The following is an 18,971-nucleotide window of genomic DNA, read 5'->3' on the forward strand; positions in this document are numbered from 1 at the left end:
GGCTTGAACTGAATGGTGCTCTTCTGTTAGTAAAATTAATTTCCATTGTCCAAACCCATCTCAAATTAAACGATCATAAAATGTATATTTGGTCAGACTCAGAGATCGTTTTAGCATGGTTAGAAAAACCACCCTATTGCTGGAAGACCTATGTATCTAGCCGAATATCCCAAATTTTAGACTTAGTTGGCCCAGCAAAATGGCAACATGTTGCAAGTGCAGATAACCCAGCGGATCTTGGGACAAGAGGTTGTAAGCCGCTGCACCTCACCAGCACTACACTCTGGTGGAATGGTCCAACATATCTAAAAGAATCACAAGAATTCTGGCCAAGGTCTCCCGCTCGTAATATAATACCGCCGGAAAGTCGGAAAATTGAAAATTTTCATATCACTCCAGAAGAAGATGATATTCTCCACCGATTTTCGTCATTTGCTAGAGCACTAAGAGTAGTCGCTTACATGCACAAATTCATTCAAAGACTTAAACTAAAAATGAAAGGAGCACCAAATGATCCTTGCGTACAACTAACGCATTCCGACTTGCAACATGCCAAGGTCAGTATAATATTATATACACAAACTCGCTATCTCAGCAAAGAGATATCAAAGTTGCTCGAAAAGCGACCTCTCGAAAAGGGAAGTTCACTTCTCGTCTTAAATCCCGTCTTGGATTCTAAGGGATTAATAAGGGCAAATGGAAGATTGGCGAACTCCAGCCTTAGTTATAACGAACGACATCGCATCATTATTCCAGAGAAATCCCGTTTTACTTACCTATGTCTAATGCAACAAATGGTCCGTCAAGAATTTTATATACCGTGACTAAAGCCACAAATCAAAAGGACGATTTTCATGTGTAAACCATGTACCATGTACAAACACAAAATGCGTACGCAGATCATGGCAGCTTTACCACCTGAACGATGCAACTATGCTCTACACTTTACCATCACTGGGGTTGATTTTGCTGGACCTTTCCAGATAAAGGCCTCCATGTTAAGGTCTTCTTCATTTAGAAAAGGGTATGTGGCTGTCTTTGTATGTTTTACGACAAAGGCAGTACACCTCGAGCTTTGTTCAGATCTGACTACTGCGGCTTTTCTCGCAGCATTTGTTTTTCCGACGACGCGGATTTCCTTCAAAAAACTTTGTCGGAGCCCAAAGAGCAACAGAGAAGGAGTTTATAAACTTCATGAAAGAAGTCTCCCCTGAAATAGTTAAAAAATATGCGCCCCAAGGGATCGACCTCCATGTTCTCCACACATGGGCGGACTTTGGGAATCAGCAGTAAAATGCTTTAAGTCCCATTTAAAGAAAACGGCTGGTAATCATAAATTCAATTATGAGAAGTTTACTACACTACTCACTCGTATCGAAGCCGTATTAAATTCAAGACCTATATCACCACTCTCGCAAGATCCCTCCGATTTCACAGCTCTTACACCAGGTCATTTCTTCAGAGGAGCTCCTCTTCTCGCCATACCTGAGACAGAAGGAGACTCACTCACTTTAATCAATCGATGGAAAAGAATCAAGATTCTCCATCACGAATTCAGCCACAGATGGAAGGAAGACTATCTCAAAGATCTCCATAAGAAATATCGATGGAAAACGGCCCAGAAGGAAGCCAATGCAGGAGAATGCGTCATCATACAGGACGAATGCCTTCCTCCAACAGAATGGCGGCTAGGCTAGGCTAGGTTCATGTTGGGTCAGATGGTCACATAAGAGTAGTCGATGTTCGAACACAAACCGGCATATTAACTCGACCAGTAACCAAACTGTGTTTTCTTCCAAACAGCGAAGAACAACTTCAACCAAAACCCCAAAATAACTCGCATAATTAATGGAAAAATAATAAATCAATTCCGCTAACTCGAAATTAACCCGCTTTATAATTTGTACATAAAAATAAATTTAGCCTGTGCCATCGCACACACGCCCTGAAACGATGCACTATCTTGTGTTGCAAGGGCCCACGGGCACTGCATGATCTGCCTGGCAGATGACCACGCCATCAGGGAGTACTGGGCTGACGGTGTCTGTCAATATTGCCACAGGCCGCACCACACTCTGTTCCAGCGATTTCCCACACGAGCCAATCACACCAACTCCCGTACGAGACCACGCAGCGTTTCTATCCGGCGACGACGACGCACCCAACCAACCACAACACGTACACGGCCATCTCCGCCACGCCAAGCTTATCGCCAGCAACAACGACGCTCAACAGGGTTGAGCGCTGTACTCAGTACACTACAACAGCTGCAACGGCTCCTAGCCGATTAATTCGATTAGGGGGGCCGGGATGTTCACATGAGCTATGAGCGTTCTGCAGCATCCCACATCGCATCATCACACAACACATCACGTCACGTCACAACACCTCATCACACAACAGCTCACAGCATACACCAATACACACACACGCATCAAACACAGTACTTAACACCGATCATTACTACAACACTACAACACAACAACCATACGATTATCAACGAGACGAATCGAAATGTCAGCTAACATTCACCACCCAAACCATCAAAAGGGACTGATCCGACCGGGATTGGGCTCTTACCGTTTCATCCGTAAAGCAAGACAGTCGTCCGTGATATTCAGCTTTCCTAATTTTCGTATTAACCGCAACCATTACCGCAATTTCTTTTTTTTTTATCAAGTGACGTGAAGCACCGAGCTCGCCAACAGTGTCCAACATTGAAATTTAGTTAAATACACCGAGTTGTATACAAATAGAATAAGATTCTATTGTGAAAATACTAAAGTGAAATAAATATTTTATAACGTGTGAAAACCAGTGCTTTTTATTTTCCAACTCATAGGTATACTATAGAAAGTAAGTATCATGTTACTAGAATATATTTTTGAGCCAAATGTGTACTCTTTATTTATACTCTTAAGACTAACCTATTACACAGTTCTTAATTCTATTTATACTAACTAGTATGTTTATTTATTCTACCTCTTCTTAATTGGCGTAGACACCGCTTACGCGATTATAGCCGAGTTAGCAACCGCGCGCCAGTCGTTTCTTCTTTTCGCTACGTGGCGCCAATTGGATATTCCAAGCGAAGCCAAATCCTTCTCCACTTGGTCCTTCCAACGGAGTGGAGGTCTTCCTCTTCCTCTGCTTCCCCCGGCGGGTACTACGTCGAATACTTTCAGAGCTGGAGTGTTCTCATCCATCCGGACAACATGACCTAGCCAGCGTAGCCGCTGTCTCTTAATTCGCTGAACTATGTCAATGTCGTCGTATATCTCGTACAGCTTATCGTTCCATCGAATGCGATATTCGCCGTGGCCAACGCGCAAAGGACCATAAATCTTTCGCAGAACTTTTCTCTCGAAAACTCGCAACGCCGACTCATCGGTTGTTGACATCGCCCAAGCCTCTGCACCATATAGCAGGACGGGAATTGTGAGCGACTTATAGAGTTTGGCTTTTGTTCGTCGAGAGAGGACTTTACTTTTCAGTTTCCTTCTCAGTCCGAAGTAGCACCTGTTGGCAAGAGTAATCCTGCGTTGGATTTCCAGGCTGACATTTTTGGGGGTGTTAATACTGGTTCCTAAATAGACGAAATTATCTACAACTTTAAAGTTATGACTGTCAACAGTGACGTGAGTGCCAAGTCACGAGTACGACGACTGTTTGTTTGATGACAGGAGATATTTCGTCTTGCCCTCGTTCACTGCCAGACCCATTTGCGTTGCTTATTTGTCCAGTCTGGAGAAAGCAGAACTAACGACGCGGGTGTTGTAACCGATAATATCAATATCATCGACATATGTCAGCAGTTGTACACTCTTATAGAAGATGGTACCTTCTCTATTTAGTTCTGCAGCTCGAACTATTTTCTCCAGCAGCAGGTTGAAAAAGTCGCACGATAAGGAATCGCCTTGTGTGAAACCTCGTTTGGTATCGAACGGCTCGGAAAGGTCTTTCGCGATTGTGACAGAGCTTTTGGTATTGCTCAACGTCAGTTTACACAGCCGCATTAGTTTTGCGGGGATACCAAATTCAGACATCGCGGCATAAAGGCAGCTCCTTTTCGTGCTGTCGAAAGCAGCTTTGAAATCGACGAAGAGGTGGTGTGTGTCGATTCTCCTTTAACGGGTCTTTTCCAAGATTTGACGCAGGGTGAATATCTGGTCGGTTGTTGATTTGCCAGGTCTAAAGCCACACTGATAAGGTCTAATTAGTTTGTTGACTGTCGGCTTTACTCTTTCACACAATACGCTCGGTAGAACCTTATATGCGATGATAAGGAGGCTAATCCCACGGTAGGTGGCGCAGATTGTGGGGTCTGCTTTTTTATGGATTAGGCATAGCACACTTAAATTCCAATAGTTGGGCATGCATTCGTCCGACCATATTTTACAAAGAAGCTCTTCGCCACCGTGTTTGAATAGCTCGGCTGGCAATCCGTCGGCCCCTGCCGCTTTGTTGTTCTTCAGCCGGGTAATTGCTATTCGAACTTCTTCATGGTGGGGTAGTGGAACGTCTGCTCCATCGTCATCGATTGGGGAATCGGGTTCGCCTTCTCCTGCCATTCAGCAGGCTGGATAAGTGTTCTCTTCATAATTTAAGTATGCCCTGGGCATCGGTGACTAGATCACCTTTAGGGTTCTACAAGCCTTCTGTAAGCCGTAGTTTTTTCGTAGAACTTTCGAGCATTACCCCTGTCGGCCAGCTTATCAATCTCTTCGTACTCACGCATTTCGGCCTCTTTCTTTTTCTGTCTGCATATGAGTCTCGCTTCCCTCTTCAACTCTCGGTATCTACCCCATCCTGACCACAACAATCGTAACGTTGCGAGGTAGGTAGCCTGTTTTCTCTCCGCTGCGACACGGCACTCCTCGTCGTACCAGCTGTTCTTTTGCACTTTCCGAAAACCAATAGTTTCGGTTGTAGCTGTACGTAAGGAGTTTGAAAAGCCGTCCCACAGTTCCCTTACACTGAGTTGTTGACGAGTGCTCTCAGAGAGCAGGAGTGCAAGCCGAGTAGATAATAATAATGTTTATTTATTACTAGCTGTTAATTTGTTAAGATATTATACCATATATTGTTTGTTTACATAAATTTTAGTGCTACTTATAATATGAGATGCTGGTTGTTTACTAGTAAATAACTATTTGGGTTGTTATTGTTTGTTGTACTAATAGTGCGCTTCTATTATTCCAAGATAAGGTTATTTTGATGATTGTTTGTGTTTAGAATATTTTGAAAAGATACTATAATAAGCAACATGTACATATATAATTAATTGATATAAGATGTATGTATATATTATTGTAATGCATTTAATTTCTATTAGTAAGATATATAATACCTAAATATTTATAAGAAAAGTAAATGTATTATGAAAAAACACAAAAAAATTATTGAACGTGCAAATCCTGATTGACTATAAATATTACTTTGCATGCATTCATACAAATAAACGAAATTATACTCATATTATTATTATAATTGCATATGAATTTATAAAAATACTAGCGACCCGGAACGTACCTCGCTACGTATAGAGTGATAAAGTATTACAAAATAAATTATTACAACATCAAATTCATTTATTCAAACAAAAAAGTTGTTCATAAATTGCTAGCTATTTTAAAACATAACCTAAAACATATTTTTTTCCATTTTGAGCATGAATAAATAAACGATTGGGGGTACCGACTCTGGAACAGGCAGCATAAAGTTGACCATGTGAAACACATGATTCCTCCAAATTCACACGTTAAGTGTTTGCCCTTGGGCCTTGTTGATGGACATCGCAATTGCTAAACGCACAAGATATTGTAATTATTGCTTAGTCTGCGTTTGAATTTTTACGCGGTATCAAACAAACTTCTTCTTTTGATTTAGCAGTTAATATGGTAGCTTCAATCAAATTTGGCAATACCTTTTTCTCTGTCTCTGACAGACATTGAAAATTCAAGTGAAGTGGTTGTGTTTTTGGTGCGGTCCTGGGGTTTTGTGAAAAAATCCTAGTTTTGCACACCAATTGTTAGCGATTTCTTTGCTGAGGCTTTTCGAAAGCTAAATCAACTAAACGGACACTAAATATAAGATGAGATAAGTACAATTTGTATTTTATTAATTAAAATTCATTTGCACTTACCCACATATATTTTGTGTTTTTTTTTACCAAAATATATTATTTTTCCCCTGAAAACAGCGGTCCTAACAAATCGCGTGCTAATATTTTGCATTGCCGTTTTTGTTTTGATCACTCAGCTGTTCTCCTATTTGTTTCTCCTTTTTCGTATTCCTTTTGGTTCTGGCATTGCCAACTACAAAAAAATATAAGCAAGGTTTTAGGGGCAGTGACTGAACATACTCATTGTCAGTAGCTTCCAACCATTTTCTCATTGAGGGATGGCCTCTGAGAACAGTAGTGGATGCACCCCTGAGAATCCATTCAGAAGGAACTCGAAAATTATGAGAACGCCTCCTAATGGAAAAAGTGAGTTATCCACCGCTGCTGGATCAAAAAGAGAATGCGAAAATGCCATCCACATCACTGAAGGTGGCAAACTCTCGGAAAAAATACAAAGTAGCGAAACTACCCAAAACTTTAACCAGTTGGGTAGTAAAATAAAAGAACTAGAGAACATGATGGCTGGCCAAAGGCACATAAACCAGGCTATGCGCGACCTAGTAGCAACATAGTGGCTCTACATGCTATCGCTGAGAAAGGCGGAAACCTACCCAAAAGAATTATGGTAGGGAAAGCATCCCAGGTTTCCCCAATAGCTAAGGAGGTAAATACCCCGAAAAGAATGCGTGAGACAATAGGCTTTCTACCTCCAACTAAAAAGCCGAAAAATACAAATAAAATAGAACAACCCACCTACAGCGAGGCAGCGAAATTGATGCAAGGCAGTAAAACGGTTAGACCCAGCGCAGAGGAAGCTTGGGTGGATGTTGTTAAAAAGCGAAAACCACTCGAAAAGAAAATTAGATCGAGGCCAGACGCCATCATACTTACTAAAAAGGAAGGTGCATCATACGCGGATATTCTCCGAAAAATAAAAGGTGATATTGGCTTAGAGGAACTGGGCTCAAGCGTCACATACATAAGAAAAACGTTGAAAGGAGACCTGCTGTTAGAGCTGAAAAACCAGGCGGATAAGAGAGCCGAAGAGTTTCAAAGTGCCTTAGAAGGAGTGGTCGGTGAAATGGCTGTGATACAGCCCAAAACCCACAACGTTATGATTATGTGCAAGGATTTGGATGAAATAACCTCTCCAGAAGAAATTTGCGAAGCTATGAAAAAAGAGTGTGGAATAGAGAACCTGGGAAAAATAAACGTTAAGAGTATGCGAAAGACCCGTAGTGGTACTCAAATAGCGGTCTTATGCCTGCGGGCCCAGGACGCCAAGACTGCGCTCAAGGTAGGCAAAATAAAGATCGGGTGGTCTGTATGTCGCCTCCGGGAATACTCCCCTATTCCCCGCTGCTTCAGGTGTTTCCATCTCGGGCACATGGCGCACAAATGTTCCAACCCAACACGTTGTGGAGCAGGTGGACATGTAGCGAAGTCATGTACTAGCAATCCAAGCTGCATGCTTTGCAAAGGAGCACACTCAGCCTTAAGTACTACGTGCCCCAAATATCTCGAGATGGCGAAATCGTTAAGGAAATGAGGAAAATACAATTAAATCTAAATCATTGCGCAGCAGCACAAGAGCTACTAAAACAGACAGTATTTGAAAAAAACATTGATGTCGCCTTACTAAGCGAACAATACACCCAGCGTTCGGAAAGCACCTGGACTACAGACGTATCTGGCAAGTCTGCAATATGGTCATGTAAAGGACAACCATTTATGTCTCGCTCCGGAGGTCATCATTTTTTCACATGGGCAAATATACGAGGCATATACTTTGTTAGCTGCTATGCTCCTCCCAGTGTCTCAATTAAGGTTTTTGAAGACTTCCTCCTGGAACTTGCTCTAGAAACCAGGGGAAAATCCCCAATTATAATCGTAGGCGACTTCAATGCGTGGTCGACCGCTTGGGGTAGTAGGCGCACAAACCATCGGGGGCGTCTGATACTCGAATTCCTCGGCCAAACGAATCTTACGATCTTGAGTAGTGGAACGCAAAATACTTTTCAAAAGGGAAATAAAGGCTCTATAATCGACCTCATGTTTGCCAACGAAACACTTAGCAGGCGCATTAAGTGGGCGGTGACGGACGTATTTACATATAGTGACCACATGGCTATTATTGCTGAAGTTTCTTATGCCGGAACGGATCGCCGCAGCAGGAGCACATGCCAAAAACGAACATGGAAACAAAACGATTTTGATGCCGAACTTTTTGAGATGGTCTGGAGTTCAGCAAATACACAAGGCGAAGACGCCATGAACTTAGTATCCTCAGTGCAAAAAGAATTGTTCACAGCATGCGACGCATCTATGCGTAGGACAGTACACCACAACAACCGGAAGCCAGCGTATTGGTGGAATGAAGAAATAGCTGGACTTAGAAAGCTCTGCCATTCAGCTAGACGCCGCCTTCAACGTAATCAACGAGAAGAAAATGAAAGCAGTCTCAAACAAATATTTAAAAGTCAGAAGAAGCTTCTAAAATCAGCCATTGCCCGCAGTAAAAAGAAGTGTTTTGAAAAACTCTGTGAGGAAGCAAACGAAGACCCATGGGGAACAGCATACAAAATCTGTATGTCTAAATTCAAAAATAAGGCACCACAACCCAATAGCGCATCCTTTATGAGAAATATCGTAGAAACTTTGTTCCCAAAACACCACACTACTTCTTATGCTAAGCCCCGAACCGAAGTCGTAGAGCCACCACTGCTAGTTAGTGAAGAGGAAATATTGGCCATAACCAGAAAAATTAAAAGCAGCAAGGCACCGGGATTAGATGGCATACCAAATAGAGCATTAAAGGAAGCTATGACTTTGAAACCTAAAGTGTTCGCAGACATGTTTAATGCTTGCTTAAAAGAAAAAATATTTCCCGACCCATGGAAAGTCCAGCGTTTGGTTCTACTCCCTAAACCAAAAAAGCCTCCGGAGGAACCTTCATCATATCGACCTCTGTGCATGCTTGACACTATTGGCAAAATATATGAAAGCATAGTAAGAAACCGCTTGGAGTTAGTAATCCAGAAAGCCGGCGGATTATCAGAAAGACAATACGGCTTTATGAAAAAGAGGTCCACCATTGACGCGCTATACGATGTCGTTGACACCGCGAAATGCGCAGTAAGTGGCAAGCGTTGGAAAGGCGGAACAAAAAAATATTGTGCGCTAGTCACCCTGGATGTGAAGAATGCCTTCAACTCAGCAAAGTGGGCAAACATAATCAAAGCTCTGTATGACATAAGCGCGCCTCAATATCTTATGGAAATTGTCATAAGTTATTTTGAAAACAGGCAACTTTTATTTGATACAGATGAAGGCACCAAGAGCTACTCTATCACGAGTGGAGTACCGCAAGGCTCGGTACTAGGCCCCCTTTTATGGAACATAATGTATGATGGGGTGCTAAGGGGACACCAACCGAATAATATTAAATTAGTTGCATACGCAGACGACCTTATTGTGGTAGCAGTTGCTAAACACCTTGATGACCTCTGGAGCAAATGCAACGAGTGCATAAACGGTCTGCGCCAATGGTTCTCCTCAATAAGTTTAGAACTGGCGGAGCAAAAGACCGAAGTCTTGCTCATAAGCACAAGAAAAGTGGAGGAAAGTATATCCCTCACCATAGGGGAGTGCCAGATTCATTCGCAGCCACACTTAAAATATTTAGGAGTAATTGTAGACTCAAGGCTCAAATTTAAGGACCACCTAGAATACACTGCAGGAAAAGCGAACAAAATCGTGAATGCCTTATCAAGAATGATGGCAAATAAAGGCTGCGTGCGTTCCAGCCGGCGGTTTTTACTCGCAAAGGTAATGAGATCGGTTATATTATATGCGGCTCCAATATGGATCCAGGCGCTAGGCATCAAAGCATATGCCAGGCAAATAAACACAGTGCACAGGCTGTCGGCACTAAGAGTTATAAGTGCTTTCCGAACAATTTCAAGCGATGCTGCTGAAGTAGTAGCCAGTATGATGCCCATTGACATCCAGGGTGACGAATACGAACGAGTGTACAAATTATCAGAGCCAAATGCAGGAGCCAAAAGAAGAGAGAGAGTGAAAAGCTTAACTATATGGCAGCAGCGGTGGCAAACCTCACTCAAAGGACGATGGACCTACAGACTCATACCGGATATTCATTCCTGGATCGACAGACGACATGGGGACCTAGATTTCCACCTAACCCAAATATTAAGTGGACATGGATGCTTTAGAAGCTATCTATACAGATTCCAACACGACATTAGTCCGAATTGTCCGTCGTGTTCAGAGTGCTGTGAAGACTCTGAGCATGTATTCTTTTATTGCCCGCGCTTTATAAGTGCAAGGGAAAAACTTAAAACTACACTTGGTGGTAGTTTTACGGTGGAAAATTTGACGACACTCATGTGTCAGTCCACTGAGAACTGGAGAGCTGTCAGCGAAGCGGCAGCCTCAATCATGACAAAACTGAGACATATAGACCAGAGTAGGCGTCCGTCAGTCCGTGCAATAGAAGAGACTTAAATGTCTTATCACTCCCACGAAGTAATACTTAATCAGGTGGTCCCGTGGGAGAGTCTGGAGTTGGGAGTAGGTTAGGTTTAGCGGATTAAAGTTCCGCACTTCGGCTTTTGATGCTTCCTCCTACTTAAAAAAAAAAAAAAAACAAATCTAGTGCCATTACACAGTTTTAATGGACTAATATTTCGCAGTAATATAATCAAAGATCCAATTTTCAGATTCAAGCAATGCGGTGGCACACCAGCTGGTTCCAATGAATTTATAAATTCAATTTGATAATTCATTGCCTCATCTTGATTTATGTATACTCGTATGTCGTAACTACACCTGGCAGTTTCGTTTGAATTTGAAAATTTATGGCATTGATATTAATGTTCTTCGGTGAAAAAATAACGTGTTCTTTCAACCATTCACGATTTATATAATTCTGAAAAATATTCGGAAAAACACATTCAATCAACTCATCTATCGATTGCGCAATTGTACAAAACTTGTTCAATATAATAATCAATCCGTTGGTACTGTCGATTTGTTTTGTATTTGTATTTCTAACAACTTTTTTGAAAACTAAGGGCAGCTGGATTATTTTTAAGATGAATACGCATACTTGAACATATTTCCAAAGAATTGATAAGTTCAAACAGGCATTTATTTTATCAGCAGGAGTTGATCGAGAAATGACATGCAATGTTTGACGAAAATCCCTTGACAGTAGTATCAAAGTAATCCTCCAGACAGCTTCATTAGTAATAATTTAGCGTCCAATTTGATACCGATGATAATTTCATAATTTTTATTATCACCAGCAACAGCCATATCGCTCCCTTTATATAATAAGTACAATGGTTCGGGTGGAGTTTCTAATGCTGGCAATCACATTTTGCTATTAGCACAACACCTTCCGGGCGTTTCATCTGGAGTTAGCCGCATCACATTGCAATATATCCGACTTTTAATCAATCTGACTTGTAATATATTCGTGATCGTTGTGCAAGGCTCAGTACAGGTACAGGATCAACAGATATATTTCATGCATTACGTTTACGCTGCGATGCATTAGCTTGTACGCGTTCAACTGTGATCAGCCTAGTAATGCGTTCGTCGACCTATACTTGCTCATATGGCTGTGGCATTTTTCTTTCATATAAAAAGAATAAATATAATTAAAAACAAAAAAAACGTTAACTTCGGCTGCACCGAAGCTAATATACCCTTCACAGGTGCACTTCTTTTAGTGACTATGTGTCCCGTTTGTATGGAAGCTATATGCTATAGTAATCCGATCTGCTTTAAATAAGCGTCCACAAGCCACACCGGGGCTGCACCGAAGGAGAACCTACCCACGAGAGGGAGGCAAGAAAGCGACGAGGGATACTGCGACCAGCACCAAATGCGCACAGAAGACGACGAAGAACCCTGGGCAAGAGCGCAGCTTCTGCGAAGAGGCCAAACACGATTGATTATCGCCGGAGACCTAAATTCCAGAGCCGTAGAGTGGGGTTTGCCAAATACGGACTCGAGAGGAAAGCGCATTCTAGAAATGGCTGCGCGGCTAGGGCTAGTAGTGCACAATACGGGAAATGCATTCACGTTTAGAAGACCGGTATGCGAGGAAACCACACCAGACGTTACCCTATCAACAGAATGCATGACAGGATCAATAAAGAACTGGAAAGTCCTGGAGGTTGACACTGGTAGTGATCATTACATTTATAATCGACATGGGAACAAAGGCTAACCAGCGCAGAAAAAAACCTGGAACAAGAAAGTGGAACATTGCGAAACTAGATACTTCGAAATTAATCTCCGCAACAGACGACCAAAACCCATCTAGACACTCTCCCATAATTACAACAAAAACTGTCGAGCACACAGGCTCAAGAGCCTGTCAGAAAGCAATGCCCAAGGCCTCCCACAGCAAACATAAAGCAGCAGTTTACTGCTGGACTGAAAATATAGCCCAACTCAGACGGGCATGCCTCCGCCTTCGCAGATCCTATGCGAAGAAGCCGATCAATACAAATCAGCAAAAAAGGATCTGAAGCATGCCATCGACGACAGCAAAAAGAAAAAATGGGAGGAGCTACGCGAGGATATAAACAGACACCCCTGGGGACTCGGGTATAAAGTAGTGGTGAAAAAATTCGGCACTTGAGCAAAGCCATCTGACCTAACCGCTGCCAAAATGGATCACACCGTGAACGCACTATTCCCCACACGAAATAAGGGCTAGTGACCCAGAACACACTCTAAGATCGACGCAAATCCCCCATTTTGCCCTTGAAGAGCTGCAACTAGCCACTGCCAAGCTCAAGGCCATCAAATCACCCGGACCGGACGGCATCCCATAAGAAATTCTCAAAATAATCGCTGCAGAGTGCCCGGCAGTACTATTGAATATGTACAACGCCTGCCTTGAAGCCGGAATACTCCCTGAAACATGGAAAAAACAACGGCTGGTGCCAATCAGTAAGGAAAAAGGAGACCCCAATTCGCCATCAGCATACCACCAGAACAACTAAAGGAGCTATAAAATGCGTCATAGAAAGCGTAGAAGCTGCACAGCGCAGATGGCATAAATACGAAAGAATAGTGTTGCTGGCTTCAACAGCGCTAAATGGAAATGAGAGAAATATGATCGACGCTCTCGAGAAAAGCTTTAAGGTACTCGACTACCTCAGGGCCGTGGTGCGGAGCTAACTTAGCAACAGGAAACTGTTGTACGAAACTAAAGATTGATTACGACAGATAGCGGTCACGTCAGAAGCAGCACAAGGATCCATCCTCGGACCAGACTTATGGAACATTAGCTATGACGCTATATTAAAGCTAGAAATGCCAGATTAATCGTATTTAATAGGTTACGAGGACAACATTGCAGTAGTAATCACAGCAAGGGATACAGAAGAAGCGCGAAGAAAGCTGAACCAGGTCATACAATGATACGAACGCAAGCACGGCTCGACTCACATAGCCTCCAGCTAGCTAGGGAGAAAACAGAACTACTGCTGCTAACAAACAAGCGCATACCTCTCTGGATAAGCATGCACACGACTGCGGATATTCTTATAACAAAAAAAGCAGTTAACTACCTAGGCGTAAGACTGTACCCCAGACTAACCTTCTGGGTACAAATCCAGTACGCCGCAGGAAAGACCACCTCCCAACTGAGCCGACTAATGGCCAACATAGGAGGCCCCAACCAAGAAAAAAGAAAGCTCCTAATGTCGACAACAATCAGCGTTTTATAATAGGGAGCTGTGATATGGGCAGATGTGCTTAAAAACAAAAACCGGCGTAAGCTAGCGGCAGAGTGCACTGCACTGCAGCTCTCAGAGTTTCATCAGCCTACCGAACAGTGTCCGGCGAGGCAATATTAGTTATAAGCGGAAATGCCCCAATTGATTTTCTAGCATATGAAAGGAAAAAGATGTGGGAGCTAAAGCAGTCATCCGATAATAACAAGAGCGCAATAGAACAAATAAAGAAAAAAACAATAATAGCATGGCAACAAAAATGGGACATCGAAAGCAGCGGCAGATGGACGGCCAGGCTTAAAAAAGATCTGGACTCATGGACAGGCCGAAAATTCGGAGAGGTAGATTTTTACACAACCCAGCTGTTATCCAGTCATGTGTACTTCAAAAAGTACCGCCACAGAATGGGCAAAGTCGAAGAGCCATCCTGCCTATACAACGACGCGACAGAAGACGACGCTGAACACACATTCTTTGAATGTGTGCGCTGGCAATCAGAACGCACTGCCGTAGAGGACCTGGTTGGCCCAATAAACGCGGGCAATTTAGTCAGCGTCATGTTGGAGAGTGAAGCAAACTGGTGGATTATCAAGAAATTCGTTGCACTCATGCTACGCAGCAAAAAGCAGGACCTGGACGCAGGTACGCAGATGTAAATCTTTCAATGAGAAAAATGCAACGCCACCCTGAAGTAATGCAAACGCGGTCCTAGGGTGGGTGACGGTTCCATAGAGGGGGTGTTTAGTGACCTGCAAGTGGCAGATATGGCTGCTGTGACGATAGCACCGATGATGCGAAAGACATTTTCCACCCCCTCTCCCACAAAAAAAAAAATCCATGTCACATTTCGTGAAGATACCAGGTCTAATGCGAAAGTTTTCCATGCAAGCATTTGATTCCGATCATTCAGTTTGTATGAGAGCTATATGCTATAGTAAACCGATCTGAATAATTTCTTCGGAGATTACATTGTTTCGTGAACATATCTTGTCAAATGTGAAAGTTTTCCATACAAGAATTTGATTCCTATCGTTCAGTTTGTATGATAGCTATATGCTATAGTTGTCCGATATCGGCAGTTTCGACAAATGAGCAGAAGAGAAAATGACGTTTATATCTTAAAAACTGAGGGACTAGTTCGTATATATACAGACAGGCGGACAGACGAACAGACGGACGGACAAACAGACAGACGGACATGGCTAAATCGATTCAGCTTTATATATATACTTCATAGGGTCTCCGACGCTTCCTTCTGGGTGTTACAAACTTCGTGACAAACTTAATATACCCTGTTCAGGATATAAAAAGTAAGTAACGGCTAAGTTTGGGGGCAACCGAATAATTTGTACTCTTGCTACTTGCATGGACCAAGGAAATACTTTAAAGCGTAAAACCAATCGCATAGAGTAAAGTTAGCTGGATGTTCGAAAATCCAGATATTGGTTATATAGGGGTTAGGCAAAGTTTTTGGTCAAATTTATCTATTTTAGGCACAAAAATACATTGTTATGAGTAAAACACGCTCTCTTATTGCATTGGGATAACTCACATATTGGCCGATACATGTGGTACAAAGTCATCCGGAATTTCGAAAATTTTAACATTAAGTATATATGTAAGGGCTAAGGGAAGTATTGGTCCGATTCAAAATAATTTCAGTTAGATATATCAAATACTGACCGACAATTTCAACCTAAAGTCAACTATTGGTACCGGGGTCTAAATATTCGGTACCTAAGGGCTGGAACAGTATTTATTGGATTTAAACAATTTGTGGTCCTCAGGTGGCACACGCTAAAGACATTAATCGTGCAAAGTTTTATTCCGTTCTATTAATTGCGTCTTGATTTGTGTACTGGAAGCTGAACGAATCAAGTAGAATTTAAAATTGTCACTGTTCACAACGCAACATAGAAATCTAAAAGTAATGCCATGCACTTAATTCTATCGGAATCGTTTGGTCGGGTCCCGGGGTGTGGGATCTCAACAAACAATGGACGGTGTATAAATGAGCGTCCACCCCCGGACATTCACACATACACCACACTATCACACCACATCAACTCAACTTCACAGCACTCACACACACCTTCACCATACTCACTTCACAAATCATCAGAGCTTACAACCCACATTCCACACTACACACCAACCAGCCACATCACACCAGCTGATTCCACACACAAAAGGAAAAAAAGGAACCAAAAGGAGATCAGCAATTCACTTCGCTTTCGATCTCAGCACCGACCTACACGCGTGTGCGAACATTTTTGAACGGCGTTTTTTCGATCCTCCAGTTTCTTCATTTTTCATCCCGAGTCGGAATTATCAACCGCTAACCATTTTGCAAGCATTTTTTATAAGTGAATTTTTCTTCATTTTTCATCCCGATTCGGAATTATCAACCGCTAAAATTGTACATAAACAAGAAACAACCGCAATATAAGTACTTATTTGCACGCGTATGCACATCGAAACAAAGCCATTTTTCCATTTTTTTTATAAAACCAAACTTGGTGGTAATCGATAAGGTGAGTGCGTGTAAAAACTAAGAATTCGAAGTGCACAGCAAAAGGGTGAAGAGTGAAAAATACATGGTCCTTCGAGGCAAAAAGAACGGCACATTGGTGAAACGATAAAACAAAAGTAAAAAAAAAAGTGCGTGGAGTCCCTACGCGCGGATGAAGTTATACTTCTTACTGATATTCAGAAATGCATATCATTTTGTATGAAAGAAAACTAGAAAACTTAAATTCACATTTTATAAATTTATTATGCACATAAAATGAAGAATAAAGCAAAGTCTAAATGAATGAATTTTGACTCCGTAGTTCCGTCTCTTCGTTGCGGAAGAGAATACGCAGCGTAATCATCTCTTCGCCAATTTGGCTGCCGGATTGACTTGTGAAGATCAATTTTTTGTTGGTGACATATTCATATGTGTACGCATATGTATGTTTGTATGCTTGTGATTTATTTGTTCGGCAATGTATGCAAATACATGTACAAATAAGTATATATGAATGTATGAACATGCAAGTCAATGCGCGCACATGCGTATACATACACTCATATGAGCATGTGCAGATACACAAGATAGGATAGAAGATGTATGCCGTTTAACATCGTATACTATACAAATAAATATTTTTCTTACTAATAGAAATTAAAATAAAGAAAAATATTTATTTTTATAGTATACGATGTTAAAAGCAAAAAATTAAAAATTTATTCTGTCGGGATTCGAACCTGGGACCTGTGCTAGCATCTTGACCTTCCAAGCGCTTACCACCAACACCACCATTGACAACTAGTTTGCGCTGACTTAAGTATGATATGGTTATGAATGCAAGAAACATACGATGGTTCTAATAATTTTGTTTAAGTATAGAAATATACATACTTTGTAGAACATTTGCTTTCGCAATAAATTTATCACAGCAATATACATATACATAATATGTATATACATATACATAATATTGCTGTGATAAATTTATTTTCTATTAGTAAGAAAAAAATATTTATTAGTAAAGATTTCCAAAAGCACAGAAATGATTCTGTGAATTTATTCATTAAAATCGCCACTCAGAAGTCATTTTATCCCTTGTAAGCGAGCGATTTTCTTAAATCTCACGCTCCCAGATAAAACCATATACCTCGTCCTCGTGGGTCAGTTTCAAAAACCACAGAAATGATTCTGTGTGATTCTGAAAGGCCAACGCAGAGTATTTCAACCAAAACATACGTAAAATAGTTGAGAATTCGCAGAAATGAAAGACAAACGAAAGAAAAAGAAGTATAACTTCAATAATGCACAAGCATACAAACATACATATGCGCACACATGTGAATATGTCACCAACCAAAAATTGAAACATTGTTCTACAAAAACAACAACAGCATAAGCATGGAACATTGTGCTGTGTTGTTGTGTCGGCCGAGCTGTGCCGAAAGAAACGAACAAACGATCGCTGATTGTCACCGCTTCGCTTGCTGCTCGCACATCTTCGCAGACAAGGTTGCGTTACATTCATATGGATGGAGCGAGGTTGCGCAACTTTGCGTTACTTTTATATGGAAGGTTGCGCAACCAGAATCTATCGCAACCTTTTCCGGCGTCGTATAAGAAGTATAACTTCAAAAATATATATTTAAAACAACAACAAAAAAAGCAAAAAGATTTTACATATGAAAGTGCAGTGACACCAAGAATACAATATATCAAAACGAAGTGGTACATAAATCTACATACAAAGCGGAACGCCGGCGTTGGAAGGAATTCCCACCTAGAGAAGCTAGGAAAGGAAGCACACCACTTTTCATATATTCTATACCCAAAGTCCCTGAGGAAAAACCGAGTGAGTGTATCAATTCCACTTTTGATTTCATTTATTATATATATATATGCGAGATATATGCACAAACGGTCAATATAATACAATCGAAAGAAATTAAACACGTTTAATAAAAACGGTTAGTAAAAATTCTAAATCGGCGGCAAATTTGAGTACCGGTAGAAACCAAAACGGTACATAATATATATGTATATTTGTATCCACAGTATATATATATATTAGGGTGTGCCATTCTGAGGCAACCTTTTTTTTCAACTGAAAAACAGGCTCAAAACTTTCGAAAATGAGTAAAAAAAAAGTCACTCAAAAGATGAGCTCCTAATATTAATATTAAGAGGTGCCTATTTCAAATTTTCTGTTTTCCATATAAATTACATAGAAAAAAAATCATTTTTTTTTTGTGGTGGTTATTGTGCGGAGGTTTTATATGTGCCCCGATGGCTGCCAGTAGGGATGGTAAGCTCGATCCCGATTCTACTCGAGAATCGAGTTGTCTCGTAAAATAATTGATTTTTCGAATGTCAAGAACCGATTCTTAATCGGCTTCGACTACTGGAGATCGATTCCGAATTACATAGATTGCCGTATATTTTCAAACGTTTGCATACCTATAAACATAGGATACAACACAAATTAAGAATATACATAAACAACTTTGGGTAAACAAAGTAAATATTTTACATGCTAATTACCTTTGTAACGGGT

General features: G+C 41.3%; 1 pseudogene; it reads right to left on the reverse strand.

The window, feature by feature from the left end:
* Nucleotides 1–17,491: 17,491 nt before the first annotated feature.
* Nucleotides 17,492–17,621, reverse strand: LOC125776903 (small nucleolar RNA U3; annotated as a pseudogene).
* Nucleotides 17,622–18,971: the final 1,350 nt, after the last annotated feature.

This window comes from Bactrocera dorsalis, chromosome 2, assembly GCF_023373825.1.
Source record: "Bactrocera dorsalis isolate Fly_Bdor chromosome 2, ASM2337382v1, whole genome shotgun sequence".
In the NCBI taxonomy this organism is placed as follows: domain Eukaryota; kingdom Metazoa; phylum Arthropoda; class Insecta; order Diptera; family Tephritidae; genus Bactrocera; species Bactrocera dorsalis.